Source organism: Leopardus geoffroyi, chromosome C1 (genome assembly GCF_018350155.1).
Source record: "Leopardus geoffroyi isolate Oge1 chromosome C1, O.geoffroyi_Oge1_pat1.0, whole genome shotgun sequence".
In the NCBI taxonomy this organism is placed as follows: Eukaryota; Metazoa; Chordata; class Mammalia; order Carnivora; family Felidae; genus Leopardus; species Leopardus geoffroyi.
Window position 1 is genome coordinate 145,505,644 of NC_059328.1, and position 17,918 is coordinate 145,523,561.

A 17,918-nucleotide genomic window follows, 5' to 3' on the forward strand; every position below is an offset into this window, starting at 1 on the left:
ACCTTCTTCCCTTATTTCTCTCTCTTTCTCTTCTGGGATCCCTATGATTCTGATGTTGCTCTTTTCTAATGAGTCACTGATGTCTGTAATTCTTAAATTGTGCTCTTTTGCCTTCATCTCCCTCTTTTTTTTCCTGCTTCATTATTCTCCGTAAGTTTGTCCTCTATGTCGCTGATTCTCTGTTCTGCCTTATCCATCCTTGCCACTGTGGCATCCATCCGTGATTGCAGCTCAGTTATAGCATTTTCATTTTCATTCTGGCTATTTTTTACTTCTTTTACATCTGCAGAAAGGGATTCTAATCTATTTTTGACTCCATCTAGTATTCTTATTATCATGATTCTAAATTCTGTTTCAGACATCTTGCTTGTGTCTGTGTTGGTTAAATCCCTGGCTGTTGTTCTTCGTGCTCTTTCTTTTGGGGTGAATTCCTTCATTTTGCCATTTTGAAGAGGGAAAAGTAATTAATGAGATATAAAAATTGAAATAAAAAAATTAAAATTAAAAGAATGTTAACATTAAAAATTCAACACACACACACAAATCGAATAGATGATGCTGGATCCTTGGCGTGTTTTGGTCTCGGTATTGAAAGTGGTTTGACAGATTAGAGGAAAAAAGGTGGGCGGGGGGGGTAAAAAAAAAGGAAATCGTTTGAGTATTTGAAAAAAATCAATACACTGAAGTAGACTACAATAAGATGATAGGGGTAAAATCGAATTTGAAAAAGTATACACAAAAGTAAAGAATATAGTAGAAAAAAATTAAAGAAAATATTTTCAATAAAAATTAAAAATAAATATGAAGCTTTTCTTTTTCTGTATTTAAGAAAAAAGAAAAGAAACAAAAAATAGAAAAGAGGAAATCGTTCGAAAATTTGAAAAAGTGAATACACTCTAGCAGACTAAAATAAAATGATGGAAGTAAAATAGAATTTGGAAATATTTACATAAAACAAAAATATAGTAAAAAAATTAAATAAAAATATTTTAATGGAAATTGAAAGTAAAATGAAGTTTTTCTCTTTCTGCATTCAAGATAAAGAAACAAAAGAGAAAAAAAAAGAAAAAGAAAAAAAGGATATTGTTTGAAAATTTGAAAAGGTGAACACACTGAAGTAGACTAAAATAAAATGATGGAAGTAAAATAGAATTTGAAAAAAATACATAAAAGTAAAAAATATAGTAATAAAAATAAAGAAAAAATATTTTCAATAAAATTTAAAATAAAGATTATTTTTTCTCTTTCTGTATTCAAGAAAAAGAAAAGTGTAAAAGAGAAAAAGAAAAAAAAGTTAATTGAATAGATAAACCTGCTAACAGATTGAAGTAGCACTGAAATTGCTTCATTTTCCCCTAGAAGTCAGTCTATGTATCGCTTTATAGTCCATAAACTAAACTAGCGGTGAGACTTGTGTTCTTGAGAGCGAAGTTGGCCCATTTGGGTGGGGCTAAGTGTAATAGCTCTGCTTTCCACTAGATGGCGCTGCTAGCCTACTGGGGTTGAGTGTTGTGGTGCTAGTAGGTGCATCTGCGCATGTGCGGGAGCGATGAAACTAGGGTCACCCAGCTACCCAGTCTGTTCTCCAGAATCAGCAATTGCACACCCGTCCTCTATCTTCAGCTTTCGTCTACTCCCCGCTTTTTCACTGTCTGTGACCAAGCCCCAGGCAGTACCTCTGTCCCAAGTTTTGTCTCAGATGCGGCTGTTTTCCCCCGCCCCTTACTTCTGAAGGACTGCGGCTTTGACCCATTCCGCCCCTCTGCGGGAGGGTCTCACCGAGCAATGGCTGAAAGAGCAATGCCCAAATGCCGGCTGCACCCAGGAACGCCTGCTGGACCCTGCTGCTGCTGGTGACCCAAGACTGCGGCCAGGTGCCAGCATGCCCCAGAAAAAGTTCGCGGGATAGTGTAGCAGCAGCGTTTCAGGGATCATGGAAAATCACCACACACATCTGGCACCAGGCTTCACCCTTAAGGACCTTGTTCCAGCACCAGTGAATGTGGCCGTTTTCTGGGGTCTGCTGGGACCAGGTGGCTTCAACAGTCTCTACCAAAACGTCCTTCCAGCAGAGGAACTGCTTTTCCCCGTGTGGCCCAAGGACCTCCCAGACCCCACTCTGTTCCTGGGGATTCGCCCTTCCCGCCAGAGCACTGCCAGGTATGGAGCTGCAGAGTTGCAGCCTTTGCGCTCCCCTTGTTTACAATCTTAGTGGAATTTAAACCCTCTCCTTTCTCCTTTCTCCCTTTTTAGTTTAGTCCCTGTGGCTGTTTCCAATTTTCCACTTTCTCTCTAGCTGCTTTTGGGGAGGGTGCTTTTCCAGTATTCTACCCTCCTCCCCCAGTCTGTGTCCTCTCTCCGCCCGCAAAAGCGGTTCCCTACTTTCCGCGGCTTCTTGCTCCCCAATTTCACTTCTCCGCGCCGTGTACCTGCTGAATCTGTGGTTCAGGTTGCGTAGATTGTTGTGTTAATCCTCCAATCAGTTTTCTAGGTGTGCAGGATGGTTTAGTGTTGGTCTGGTTGTAGTTCATGGACACGAGACACACAAAAAACTTCCATGCTGTTCTGCCATCTTGGCTCCTCTGCATGCCCCCACTTTTATTTATTTTTATTATTTTTTTTTATTTATTTAAAAAAAAATTTTTTTTTTCAACGTTTATTTACTTTTGGGACAGAGAGAGACAGAGCATGAACGGGGGAGGGGCAGAGAGAGAGGGAGACACAGAATTGGAAACAGGCTCCAGGCTCTGAGCCATCAGCCCAGAGCCCGACGCGGGGCTCGAACTCACGGACCGCGAGATCGTAACCTGGCTGAAGTCGGACGCTTAACCGACTGCGCCACCCAGGTGCCCCATGCATGCCCCCACTTTTAAAATCTCTTTCTATACCAAGAATATTGAATTATTTTCCTGGCAAAAATACTTGCCTCTCACGTACTATTCAGTCATGTTAGTCAACCATATGTGTTAAATGAATCACTGAATGTTTTATAATTAATAGGTCAGACAGAGTCTCTATTATTGCACATAGAATATTGTATTAGCGTATGCTTTCATTAGTGCCATAAAATAATCCACTGTTACAATTTGTTTTTAAACACAAAATGATATGAACTGATTTATAAATTTTTCAGAATTCTCAAGTAGTTTAGGCACAAGTGAAATAAGTTGAGAGACATTTAACCAGGCAATGCATATGATTTGGGTTCAAATGGATGGTTTAATTACTGACATATTCCCGGGAGATAAAACACGTGGCTTTCCAAAAATAAATATTCAAATAAAGTTTTTGCCTAATATGATTTTTAAAAGTCTTTTCTGGAAAAAAAAAAAAAAAAAGAAGTCTGCCCTGAGATCAGTATACTTAACCTAAAATTATACCTTATAACATTTTACTTCTAAATAGGATTTTTTTTGAAAAGCATTGAAAAGAATGATAATTTTAACATAAGGCTAATAATCATAAAAACAGCAATAGGGGCACATGAGTGGTTCAGTCGGTTATTTGCCTGACTCTTGATCTTGGCTAAGGTCCTGATCTCATGGTTTGTGGGTTTGAGCCCCATATCAGGCTCTGTGCTGACAGCATGCAGCCTGCTTGGGATTCTCACTCTGTCCCTCTCTCTCTCTGCCTCTCCCCAACTTGTTCTCTATCACTCTGTCAAAAAAAAATAAACATTAAAAAAAAACAGCAATAGATTTTCTTCCTTTTTTAAAACTAAATATCATTCAATTTTACATATACACCACATTTTCTTCATTCATTCTTCTGAGAGATGGACATTTAAGTTGTTTCTCTGTCTTAGCTATTGTGAATAACTGCAATGAATGTGGCATTGCACATACTTCTTCATGATTCCAAGTTCAAGGTTTTTGGATATATATCCAGATTGTTGGATCATATGGTAGTTCTATTTTCAATTTTTTTGCAGAACCTCCAAACTGTTTTCTAAAGTGGCTGCACCATTTCACATTCCCACCAAGAGTTCCAATTTCTTCACATCCTCACCAACATTTGTTATCTTCTGTTTTTATGATAACAACCATCTTAACAGATGTGAGGTTATATCTTACTGAGATTTTGATGTACGTTTCACTGATGAAGAGTGATGTTGAGCCTCTTTTCATGTATCTGTTGACCATGTGTATGTCTTCCTTGGAAAAATGCCTACTCAAGTCCTTTGTCATTTATTAATTGGATTATTTGTTTTTAGTGTTTTTCTTTTCTAGTGAGGTAATGGAGATGCTTGTATATTTTGGCTGTTAACCCCTTACCAGAATATAGTTTTCAAAATTTTCTCACAGGCTGTAGGTTGCCTTTTCACTTTGTTAATTGCTTCGTTTCCTTTGTAGGAGCTTTTTAATTTGATGTAGTCCCACTTGTATATTTTTTGCTTTTGTTATCTGTGCTTTTAGTGCCGTATCTAAGAAACCATTGCCTAAACCAAGGTCAGGAACACTTCCCCTTTGTGCTGTTTTATTTTTTTTTCTAGGAATTTTACAGTTTCAGGTCTTACTCTATTAGGCCTTTATGAGTTTTGTATAGTATAATAATGTAAGATAAGAGTCTAATTTCATTTCTTTTGAATGTGAATATCATTTACATTATTAAACCTTAAAAAAGAAAATCCTGTGACAACATGGATGAACCTTGAGGAAATTATGCTAAGTGAAATAAGCCGGTCACATGCATATTTTTAGTGAATAATAGCATTTATATTAGGTATATGAAATAGATAAATACACAGAATCAGTAAGTAGAATGTTGGTTGCCAGGGGCTATGAGAGGAGGCAAAGGGGGGTTTCTATTTGTTAGGTATAAAGTTTCAGTTATGCATGATAATTAACGCTAGACATCTGCTGTATGACATTGTGCCTCTTGTTAACAATATGGTGTTATATACATATAATTTTGTTAAAAGGATAGATCTCGGGTTAAGCGTCATTACCAAAAAAAGAAAATGAAAAAAACCTAAGAAGCTACTATTCACTGCCTACATGCTGTGGCACAGTGTTCAGAACTTTAAATATTGTTATCATCTCATTAATAGTGATAATAGTTGTGTGAAGAAGTTTTGAGTTGCTCCATTGTAACTCTGAGAAAATTCAAGTTTAAAGATGGTCAGAAATTTTCCTAAAGTCATTGATCATATAAAAGGCAATAGTAAGATTATGAACACAGGCCAATAAATTTTTGAATCCATATGATTGGCCACAGACTACCTTCCACTTTGCATCCTCTGTCTTTAAACCATCCACCAAGCCTTAAAAAAAAGTGGATAGGCAGAAATTTTGTTTTAAATTTAATTTTAAATTAGTTTATTGCTATTCTAAAACACTTTATCCTTGGGTGTGGCCACCATAAATTCTGTTATTTATAAATCAGGAAAAGTAAAAATTATTTTTAAATTTCATTAATTTTTGTAATTAATTTAAAAAGAAGTAAAATTACTAATAACTTCTATAATATAACAAACACACACCTATTGTGCATGTCTATAATTATTATTTAGAATTCACACACAAAAGGAAATTTTTATAACAGAATATATTCTCAGTTTATTAACTGATAATAAACCAACATTAAGTTGTTAATGTTATTTGCCTTACCTCTTTGGCAAATTTGTATAATTGCTAACTTTTGAACAAACAATAGTAAAAACTTAATCGCATAAAAAATTTTTAGAACATCCAGAAATTTACACACCATACTCATCTATTTAAACTTCAAGCTGAATTAATAACATTTACCCAAAAAGTACATACTAACTTCTTTATTCAGCATTTTCAGAATTCATGATCTGTCCCAGCAAATAATAGCACACCTGAGCCCCAGTTATATTAGCCCATAGCTCTTTACTGTCAATCCATAATCCAAGATATGTTCTTTTCCATATATCTCTGCTATATAGAATAAAAAACATGCTGTCATATATTGAATTTAATATATTTTAGTAATACTTTTTCTCTGTGTGTCATAATTTATCTATATAAAATTTTTTATAGGTTCATAGTAATTTAGAGTAGTCTAGGAGAGCAATGTAATATTTTAAAAATATGATATAAGGCTTAGAAAAGGAAGGAAGCTCAAGAAACCCTTGGACTAAGCCCAGTGATTTCAAGGAGGTAAAGTATTAATAATAATGAAATAAACATTTATAGAATGCTTACTACCTCCCAGACACTGTCATGGCACCATACATTTATTATCTCTCTTAATCCTCATAACCACTATATGAGGAAGCACTTCGTTATTTTTCTCATTTTCCAGGATAGAGACTTGAGGCATCAAAAGGAGAAATAACTTGGCCAAAATCACACAGCTAATAAATGTTTAAGCCTGAACTTCAACCCAGATTCTACCCACTAAACTCTGTGCTAAACTTCCTCATAAAACTATGTGTTTTTAGAGTCTACTTCAGTTTGCTAAACTTGTTATGTGCTTTACCTTATTTTAAAGTACCATTTTAGGGGCTCCTGGGTGGCTCCATCGGTTAAGCGTCTGACTTCAGCTCAGGTCCTGATCTTGCAGTTCTTGAGTTCAAGCCCTGTTTCGGACTCTGTGCTGACAGCTCAGAGCCTGGAGCCTGCTTCAGATTCTGTGCCTCCCTCTCTCTCTCTGCTCCTCCCCCCACTCATGCTCTGTCTCTCTCTCAAAAATGAACCAACATTAAAAAACAAACAAACATCATTTTATTATTATTTGAAATAAATATTGTGCATATTTATTTGAGATCACTGTGGATGAGAAAGTCAATACATTGACTAAGAGAAATAGCAAATAAAGGGAAGAATAGAGACATGTATTGAACTGCCTGGTTCCAGGGTCTGCGGACTGAATATTTGTGTTTGCACAAAATTCATATGTTGAAATTCTAAGTCCAAGGTGATGGGTTTAGGAGGTGAGGCTTCTGGCAGGTGATTAGGTCAGATGGACAGTACCCATATAAAATAGGCATCAGAGAACTCCCTTACTACTTGCACCATGAGGGAACATAATGAGAAGGCACCGTCTATGAACCAGAAAGCAGAACTTCGCCAAACACTAGACCTGCATGTACCATGACTTTGGACTGCCTAGCCTTCAGAGCTATGAGAAATAAATGTGTCAACCCACAACTAACATCATCGTTAATGGGGAAAGCTGACACTGGAATGTCCACTCTCACCATATTTATTCAACATCGTAAATGTGGAAGGACTAGTCACAGCAATCAGACAACAAAAAGAAATAAAAAGCATCCAAATTGGTAAGGAAGAAATAAAACTTTCAGTATTTGCAAATGACATGATACTATATATAGAAAACACAAAATACTCCACACACACACACACACACACACACTGCTATAACTGCTAAACAAATTCAGTAAAGTCACAGGATATAAAATCAATGTACAGAAGTCTGCTGCATTTCTATACACCAGCAATGAAGGAGCAGAAAGAGAATTTATGAAAAAAATTTCATTTATGATTCTTTGAAAAATAATAAGATACCTAGGAATAAACCTAAACAAAGAGATCAAAGACTTGTATTCTGAAAAATATAAAGCACTTATGAAAGCAATTGAAGATAACACAAAGAAATGGAAAGACATTCCATGCTCATGGATTGGAAGAACAGATATTGCTAAAATATTTATACTACCCAAAACAATCTACAGATTGAATGCAATCCCCATCAAAATGTCAACAGCTTATTTCACAGAACTAGAAAAAAGTACTAAAGTTTTTATGGAATCACAAAAGATCCTGAATAGCCAAAGCAATCTTGAAAAAGAAAATCAAAGCTAGAGGAATCACAGTCCCAGGTATCAACAGATACTACAAAGCTGGAGTAATCAAAACAGTATTGTACTGGCAGAAAAATAGACACATGGATCAATAGAATAGAATAGAAAAATAAACCCACAACTATATGGTCAATTAATCTTCAACAAAGCAGGAAAGAATATTCAATGGGAAAAGGTTAGTCTCCTCAACAAATGGTGTTGGGAAAATTGGACAGTGACATGCAATAGAAAGAAACTGGACCACTTACATCATACACAAAAATAAATTCAAAATTGATTAAAGACCTAAATGTGAGACCCGAAACCATAAAAATAGAAGAGAATACATGCAGAAAATTCTCTGCTCGTCAGCCATGGAACTTTTTTTTTTTTTTAGATAGGTCTCCTGAGGCAAGGGAAACAAATAGAAAACTGAACTATTGAAACTACATCAAAATAAAAAGCTTCTGCACAGCAAAGGAAATAATCACCAAAATTTAAAGGCAATCTACAGAATGAGAGAAGATATTTTCAAATGATATATCTGATAAAAGGTTAGTATCCAAAATATATAAAGAACTTATAAAACTCAACACCCAAAAAACAGTCCAATTAAAAAATGGGAAGAAGACATGAATAGACATTTCTCCATAGAAGACATCCAGATGGCCAACAGACACATGAAAAGATGCTCAATGTCCCTTATCATCAGGAAAATGTTAATCAAAACTACAATAAGATATCACCTCACACCTGTCAAAATGGGTAAAATAAAAAACACAAGAAACAACAACTGTTGGTGAAGATATGGAGAAAAAGGAACACTTGTGCAACTATTCGTGGGAATGCAAACTGGTGTAGCCACTCTGGAAAACAGTATGGAGAACTACTCTACAGATCCAACAATCACACTACCTGGTATTTACCCAAAGAATACAAAAACACTAATTAAAAGGGATATATGTACTCCAATATTTATAGCAGTGTTATTTACAATAGCCAAGATAAGGAAACAGCCCAAGTGTTCATGGATTGATGGATGGATAAAGAAGATGTGAGATAGATAGATAGATAAATAGATAAATAGATAGGTAGATAGATAGATAGATAGATAGATAGATAGATAGATATAGATATATAAAATGGGTATTATTCAGGCATAAAAAGGAATTAAATCTTGTCATTTGCAAAGATATGGATGGAACTAGAGAGTATAATGGCAAGCAAAATAAGTCAGTCAGAGAAGGACAAATGCCATATGATTTAACTCATATGTGGAATTTAAGACACAAAATAAATAAGCAAAGGGAAAAAAAGAGAGAAAAAAAAAGAAATAGACTCTTAGCTATATAGAACATCTGACGGTTACTAGAAGGGAAGTAAGTGGGGGATGGGTGAATAGATGATGGGTATTAAGGAGTGCACTTGTCATAATAAGCACTGGGTGATGTACGGAAGTGTTGAATACTATAATATACACCTGAAACTAATATAACACTGTATATTAACTACCTGGAATTAAAATAATAAATTTGAATGAATATATACCTATAAATATCTATATATAGATAAATATATACACACTTGTGTTGTTTGTAAGTTACCTACAGTATGATATTTTGCTACATAGTCCAAACACACTAAGACTTTGGACAATGGGGGAATAAAAATACAGGGATTAAATTTACAATTTAAAATAACCGGGTTTAAAAATTATTGAAATAAAAAGTCATTCTCTATTTTAAAATAAATTATGTTTTAACTTATCAATCATTATATTTAGAAGTGTGCCATAGTTTTAAAAGTGGCACTTTCTATAGAAGCATAAACAGGCAAAGAAAAATGGTAAGATCAAAAGATAGTGAAGATTCAGCATTTGGACTCCTGTTAATCTACTGAAAATCATGTTGCATTGTTTCAAGATTTTGCATAAAATGTTCTAGAGTCAAACTAAAAACAAACTAAGTAAAAAAAGTATTTTTATTTTCTTTTAAATCGTTTATGAATAAAAAATACAATGTCCTCTGTTGCTACATTCCTGACATAAATACTGTCACTAAGAGCAAGGTCTATTAAACTCTAGATAAGAAAAAAGGAATTCACATGAAGCTGTATGAGTAAATATACTAGTTTGATGGAACAGAAATTTTATATTGAATTCACAATTCTCTTTTTTTTAAGCTTTCTTTGAGGGGAAAAAAAGCATGATTTATATTTGGCCTTGTGTCTTCTCTTGTTCCCATAGTTATCTGGTTCTTCAACAATTATCTCCTTTGGAACATTTTCTAAAGGGTATGTTCAAACCAATCAATATAATTATATCCAGAAATTCTAATTTGGTTGAGTGACATTTTGAATTGGGGCTCCTGGGTGGCTCAGTCGGTTGAGCGTCCGATTTTGGCTCAGGTCATGATCTCGCGGTCTGTGAGTTCAAGCCCCGTGTCGGGCTCTGTGCTGACAGCTCGGGGCCTGGAGCCTGCTTCAGAGTCTGTGCCTCCCTCTCTCTCTGCCCCAACCCACTCACATTCTGTCTCTGTCTCTCTTAAAAGTAAATAAACACAAAAAAATGTTAAAAAGTGATGTTTTGAATACTTATTTTTAAAAAACAAATTCATTTGTTTCATAATATTCCTCTTTTTAGCATTTTTTAACTTTGCATTTTTAATGTGTGTGCACAGTCTGATTGGCATCTAAAATGCCTGATTTTATTCTGTTATATTTGTAACCACAACATTCCCCCAAATATCTCAGTTTTATAAAATTTGTGACTAGGAACTTCTGAAAAACACAGAGGTCAAACTTGTGATTAAGATGTAAGTTGGGGTGCCTGGGTGGCTCAGTTGGTTAAGCATCCAGACTCTTGATCTGGGCTCGGGTCAGGATCTTGCAGTTGGTGAGATTGAGCCCTGTATCATGGCGCTGTGCTGACAACACGGAGCGTTCTTGGAATTGTCTCTCCCTCTCTCTCTCTCTCTCCCTCTCTCTCCCTCTCTCTCCCTCTCATTCTGGCTCTATCTCTCTCTCAAAATTAATAATAAAACATTTAATTAAAAAAAAGATATAAGATAGTTTGAGGCAACTCTGTTGTATGATACACACAGACATGACAAAGAGAACATTGGAAACATTTAACTTTACTCACATAAAAAGCTAAATATCAACATGAACCTGAAACTGAATGAATTGTTTCACACAAATGAGCCATGGGGAGTGCTGATACTGCAGAACTGCTTGGCTCTATGTCCAGAGAGAAACAGAGGTGCCCAGAAGTTCATTTCCTGAAGGATAAAGTAGACCAAAAAGTTGGTCCTTTGTAGGGTAGAAGGCCAAAGTCAGACTGAAAGGAAAGCATATCTCCTAAAAAAAAAAAAAAAAAAAAAAAAAGTCTGAGAAGGACTCATGAAAGGAAGAAAAGCAGTGGCCAGCCATTCTGGGGGGCACTGGCCTGTAAGAGGGCATGGCATCAGAAGAAAAACTATACATATAAATAAGCAATCAATAACTAAATGTGTAATGTGCCTCGTTGCTGTTTCCAAATTCCCACATTCACAGATATAAAGAAGGCCCAAATCATCGATACAAAATGTAGATCTGTTGTGCAGTCCCCCCGAAAATGCTAGAGACAGCACAACCCACTTGAAAAGTTAGGGGTGAAGATGGTTGGATTCAGTAATAAGGGGAGCCTTCCTCAAAAAATATCTAGCAAGCAAAAATCTCCAATGACCCAAAGAAACAACAAAGAAAACAGTTTAAATGAATTTAAAGAGTCTGAAAAAAATACCTTAAACAAACATGTTTAGAATGCTTACAGAATAAATAGATACTACACATAAAAATGAAAAAGACAATAAGAGAGTATTGTGACCAACTTTATGATTACACATTTGATGACTTAGGTGAACGACACTAAAGTCTTTAAGTCACAAACTACCAATGGTCACTCAGAGGAAATAGATGAAATCAAGCACATGTCCCTGCAAACACATATGCATGCAAATGCTCACAGTGACTCTGTGATCACCAAAACTTAGAACAACATTTGTCTTTCACCTGGCTAATGGATTACTTAGCTGTGGCATGTTTATACAATAGAATATAATTCTGCAATGAAGAAACAAAATACTGATATAGGTAGCAAAGTGGGTGAATCTCAAATGCATTATGCCAAGTGATAAAGCCAAATTCATATACTACATCCAATTCAACTTATATGACATTCTAGAAAAGCAAAATCAAAGGACAGAAAATACATCAGTGGTTCTCAGGGGTTGGTAATAGTGACAATGGATTGATTACAGAAGGGCACAGGGACATTTCTGGAGTGATGAGAATGTTCTATATCTTGATTGCAATGGTGTTTACACTATTGCCTAATTGTTCTGGTTAGGACTTCTGGATTGCAATGGTGAAAGCAGTCATTCTTATTTCGTTTCTGATCTTGAGGAGAAAGCTTTTAATCTTTCACCATTGAATATGATGGTGGCTGTGGGTTTTGGTATATTGCTTTAAGTAAATTGTCTTGTATTTCTAGTTTACTGAGTTTGTTTTATCATAAAAGAGTGTTGAATGTTGTCAAATTCTTTTTACATCTATTGAAATGATCCTATGTGATCATTCTTTCTTTCATTCTATCAGTGTGATGCATAGCACTGATTTCTTATGTTGAACCAATCTTGCACACCTGAAATAAATGCCACTTGGTCATAATAATATTATTATTTCAGTGTGCTGTTTGATTTAATTTGTTAGAGAGAGAGACAGAATCCCAAGCAGGCTCCGCACTGTCAGCACAGAGCCCCATGCAGGCTCGACTCCATGAGCTGTGAGATTATTACCTGAGCAAAATCAAGACTCAGAGCTTAACCGACTGAGCCACCCAGACGCCCCTCAATAATAATTCTTCTTCTCCTCCTCCTTCTTCTTCTTCTTCTTCTTCTTCTTCTTCTTCTTCTTCTTCTTCTTCTTCTTCTCCTCCTCCTCCTCCTCCTCCTCCTCCTCCTCCTTCTTCTTCTTCTTCTTAAAATATAATTTGTTGTGAAGTTGGTGCAGTGTGTTCTGGTTTGGGGGGTAGCTTCCCGTGATTCATCCCTTACATACAATACCCAGTGCTCATCCCAACAAGTGTCCCCCTCAATTCTTTCAATGCTTGGTAGAATTTACCAGTGAAGCCATCTGGTCCTGGAATTTCTTTATTTTTGTTTTTGTTTTTTAATTCAACAGTTTAATTATAATGTTTCTAGGAATGGATCTCTTGGAGTATATTCTGTTTCTTCATTGTGATTCTTGGATATATGGATTCATGTCTTCATCAAATGTAGGAAGTTTTGAGTTATTAGTTTTACTACATGTTTTTTCTGCCCATTTCTCAATCTCCTCTCCTTTTGAGACTTTCACTCTATGTATTTTTCTATTGTTGATGGTGTCCCTCACGTCCCTTAGATTCTGTTCATTTTTCCTCATCCTTTTTTTCTCATCAGTCCTCAGACTGGATCATTCCCAATGCATTATCTTGAATTTCACTGATTTTTTTTTCTTCTGGATGCTAAAATCTGCCATTGAATTTCTATAAAGAATTTTTCGTTTCAGTATTTGAGTAAAAGAAGATGGTCACAAAAGAATATATACTTCATGGTTCTTTTCTTTTTAGCTAAAGCTTTTAAATGGGCAAAACTAATGAGGGGTTTTCCTCTAAGATAATAAATTTTTTTTAACGTTTATTTATTATTGACAGAGAGGCACAGAATGTGAGCAGGGGAGAGGCAGAGAGAGGGGGACACCCAGAATCCAAAGCAGGCTCCAGGCTCTGAACTGTCAGTACAGAGCCCTATGCGGGGCTCAAACTCACAAACCATGAGATCATGACCTGAGCTGAAGTCAGACGTTTAACTGACTGAGCCATCTAGGTGCCCCAGTCTCCTGAGATAATAAAATACAACAACTAAACAACAGTAAGGCAAGATTTTATTTTCTTAACATAAAAGTCGGGAGAGTGATAACTTTTATGGGGCAGAAATGAGCTTATTATAAGGAAGCCAAACATTCTGAATTGCCAGCAATACTACATTTCTCCGTTTTGGTGGTAATTATGTGACCACTCACTGTATATTAAGAAATTAAATTGCACATGTCTACTTCATGGGTCTTTTAACACACACATTGTACTTCAAAACTCTAAAAAAATATGTTAGAAATTTTATCGCTAAGAACTGTGGATGATTTTTGGGGCGCCTGGGTGGCGCAGTCGGTTAAGCGTCCGACTTCAGCTCAGGTCACGATCTCGCGGTCCGTGAGTTCGAGCCCCGCGTTGGGCTCTGGGCTGATGGCTCAGAGCCTGGAGCCTGTTTCCGATTCTGTGTCTCCCTCTCTCTCTGCCCCTCCCCCGTTCATGCTCTGTCTCTCTCTGTCTCAAAAATAAATAAACGTTAAAAAAAAAAATCTTAAAAAGAACTGTGGATGATTTTTCCCATATACACAGTTGAAGGACAAACAAATATATTAGCCCAAATGTGAAAAGTGGGAAAATGTTATTCAGCATGAATGAGGAAAGTGAAATTAAATGAGGTGCTTGACTCCTCTCAAAACATGTTAAGTAAATTCATATTTAGCTTCAGAAATCACTGTCCTTTCAGTCTCACTGAGTTGATTTTTAAAGACAGATGAGCTATGAACAGCTGGTCCATTTTCCTTTGTATAGATTTTTCACTAGAAAGATCTTCATTTCCATTACATCAGTTAATAGACTACCATATCAGACACTGATGCTCACTTTCCTCTCTTGATAACATTTCTGTGATTTACATTTCCTTTTATTGAAGTTTATTATTCATGAACTGTGGTTTCTTCCAAAGCTGATTCTCATCAAACATGACCTTTCATGTTTTTCTGTTGTAATGTAATACAACTTACTTGGTGGATGATTAAAGTTCATGTCAATCACAAATCTACTCACCATATCTATTTTATTCAGTCATCAATGAGGAGACACATATTTCATTTTAAATATAAAGTAATCTGTCTCGTGTATTCAAGGAAAGATGTCATTCTCTGTCTTTTTTGCAATGCTTTTCTTTTTTCATTTTTTTTTAAATTTGAGACTACAGATGGTGACTATCTATAATTCCAGGTCTGTGGTGGTTTTTGAGCCAATTATGCCATAAGCAAGAAGAGTAAAAGGAGCCCTATGTCCATCAGGCCTGACATAAGTTCCCCAAATACATATCTTGGTAGCAATCATGACTGTTTTTCTTTAACTTTAGAAATAATCCATGAATTTTAGCACTTGTTGGGAATGGATGATTCAAGTTTCAACAAGTCATGTTCGTATCAGTCTTAAATCTCCTTTACAGTATAATAAGTCACTCTGCCTGTCCCATCAGAAACTGGTCACTCTGACTCATGTTCCCTGATTAAGACCATGGAATCTGCCCAGCTACTGTCAATACCGCCCTCCTTTAAAAAGGCTGAGTTGGGGCACCTGGTTAAGTGTCCCATGTCTGACGCTCAGGTCATGATCTCACGGTTCATGAGTTCCAGCCCCACATCCAGCTACAGCCCCCCATCCGGTTCTCCACTCTCAGCATGGAACCTGCCTCAGATCTTCTGTATCCCTCTTTCTTTGTCCCTCCCTGCCTTCAAAAATAAATTTAAAAATTTAAAAATATATTTTAAAAATAGCTGAGTCACGGGGCGCCTGGGTGGCTCAGTCTGTTATGCATGGGACTCTTGGTTTCGGCTCAGGGCATGATCTCACCACAGGTGGTGAGATGAAGGCTGACCTTGGGCTCCGTGCTGGGAGTGGAGCCTGTGCTTAAGACTCTCTCTCCCCCAACTCCTCTCCCAATCATTTTCTCTCTCTCTCTCTCAATAAATAAATTAATTAATTAATTAAAATTAAATTAAATTAAATTAAATTAAAAGACCAAGTCATATTGTCCCTATATTCCATTCTCTTCTGGAAGTCCTGCTGTTTATAACCAGTCTCTCAAGAATGATCACCTTTTACTCAACTCTCACCAATCATTGGCTATTTAAATATTCCACCATTCTGTTCCATCTCTGATGTTGTACCAGTTACTGCTGAATATTGCCAGACTAATGCCTATGTTTACCAAATTATTTGGACACTAGCTCAATCTGTGCAGCTCCTTTACTTTAGGGTATTAACTGAAACCCAGATAGTTCTTCTCATCTCTCATTCTACCCTAGTGAGTGCAGCTCTGAACTATGTTGTATTACTTCAATTTAATGGAAGCTCAATACAAAAAGGACCTCCAAAATGTCAAAAAAATGCAACAAATGTTGAAAATTGAGGAAAACAATTTAAAAATGGACATGAGAAAAAAAATAAATTCAACGGTATGGATCTATGTAGCCAAAGACATAACCTGGATTAGTTTACATATATAAATTCTTCATGAAATCCCATACAGTCAAATTGGCAAACCCTTCTAGGTAGGCCAATATTGAATATGGAATTTCCAATTCTATACACAAAACTTTGGGGGAAAATACATACGCTTATTTCTTTTCTTTGATGTAAATTTTTTCTTAAGTTGTCTTTTCAGTTTTTTAAATATTTAAAGTCTAATATTAAAAGTAAGATGATTCAAAAAAATCTATTAAATCTAAGGGGCATTAAAATTCAAAGTGAAGTACTATTGTATCATATAATTCATATAATTATAGTAGACATTCTCATAGATGAAATATAAGAAATTCAATGGATGGATTCCCATTTTAGTTCTATGACTTGCTACACATACTCATATTTACTAATTGTATTGTATACCTTTGTCTATAGACTATATTTGATGTCTGCCATTTAAAGTTCACAATTAAGTGAAAACCATCTGTAATAGAATTTATCAGGTGAAGAAAAATATAAGTGAAAAGATAGGCTTCTAGGTCATGGTATAAAGCTTCAGGTTAAGGATAAAATTCAATGATTGGTCTCACAGAGCTAACACCTAGCATATTAGATATCAGTTTAGGGCAGCAAAGTAATTCCAAATCCAAATATGCATTGAAATAGTTTCTGCACTTTTAGGATCATCTCAACTTGTCAAGCAATGACTGTCTGCCAGCAACGTGTTTTAAACTTGCAAACATAAATAAGTAGGCAAATTAAGTATGCACTTAAATAAATAATAGATAAGGCTTTCCATTAACATATGAAGGGGTTGCTGACTTATTTGTTTTACTAACAAAACTGTACCCAAAAATAAAATTCTTCTCATAGTCTTCATCCTATGTGATGTTATTTTGACTCTGCCTTTACAATATGCATAGAGATTAGTATTATGTTATGTTTAAACTTTTTATATACAAGTTATATATGGAGACTTTTTAAAGCAGCAGATTACAGATGTCTGTTTGAAGGCACATAGTGGAAATTTTCCAGGAAAAATCTTGACAGGAGATTTAATCTAGGGAGTGGTTAGTATGTAATGGAACCCTGAAAACTTTGTAGGAATCCAAAGGACAGATGGCTGGTGAATGAGGGTGCACTTTCTCCAAACAGTAAGAATCGAAAACCAAAGGCCACATGCTAATGTAAATAACGATATTAAAACTGTGAAGACTTACATGGAAATAATTTAAATGTCTTGAGAGCCTGGAATTTTCCATTACTTATGGCAACAAATGCTCTCTCTCTTAAATATGCACACTAGTTAGTGGTAAAATTTGCTGGGAAAAATTTTGTCACACAACAAGTTCTATCTGTGGATTATTTTCCCTTGGTATGTTGTTTTATTCTGAACATTTTCACATAGAATCTTGTTTCTATCATAAAATTCAAATGATTAACATCAAATGGTTTTTCTCCCCTAAAATAGCACTGCACTGATTCCTTTGTTCAGTTTTCTACCCATTCAGTTTCAGTTCCTTGGAGTCAGTTTTACCTCTTTTTCATACTATCAATATAGTCCTCAGCACCTTTTATTTTTCCTGCCCATCTCTCTTAATGACTTTCTCCTTCCATTTCTACTACTACCTTCTTTGTTCAGATGTATATTATGTAATTCCTGGATCCACAGTGAAAGCCTCCACCTGAACTTGCATAATCTAAGCTCTGCACTTTCCAATTCAGACTTCCCTTTCTGGTGTCATCGTTTTCCCTAGAAAATCTGTTTTAACTTTCCACCTG

General features: G+C 35.8%; 1 pseudogene; it reads right to left on the reverse strand.

Annotated features, from left to right (window-relative positions):
* Positions 1-17,918, reverse strand: part of LOC123596891 — a 196,626-nt pseudogene that overhangs the window by 133,668 nt on the left and 45,040 nt on the right.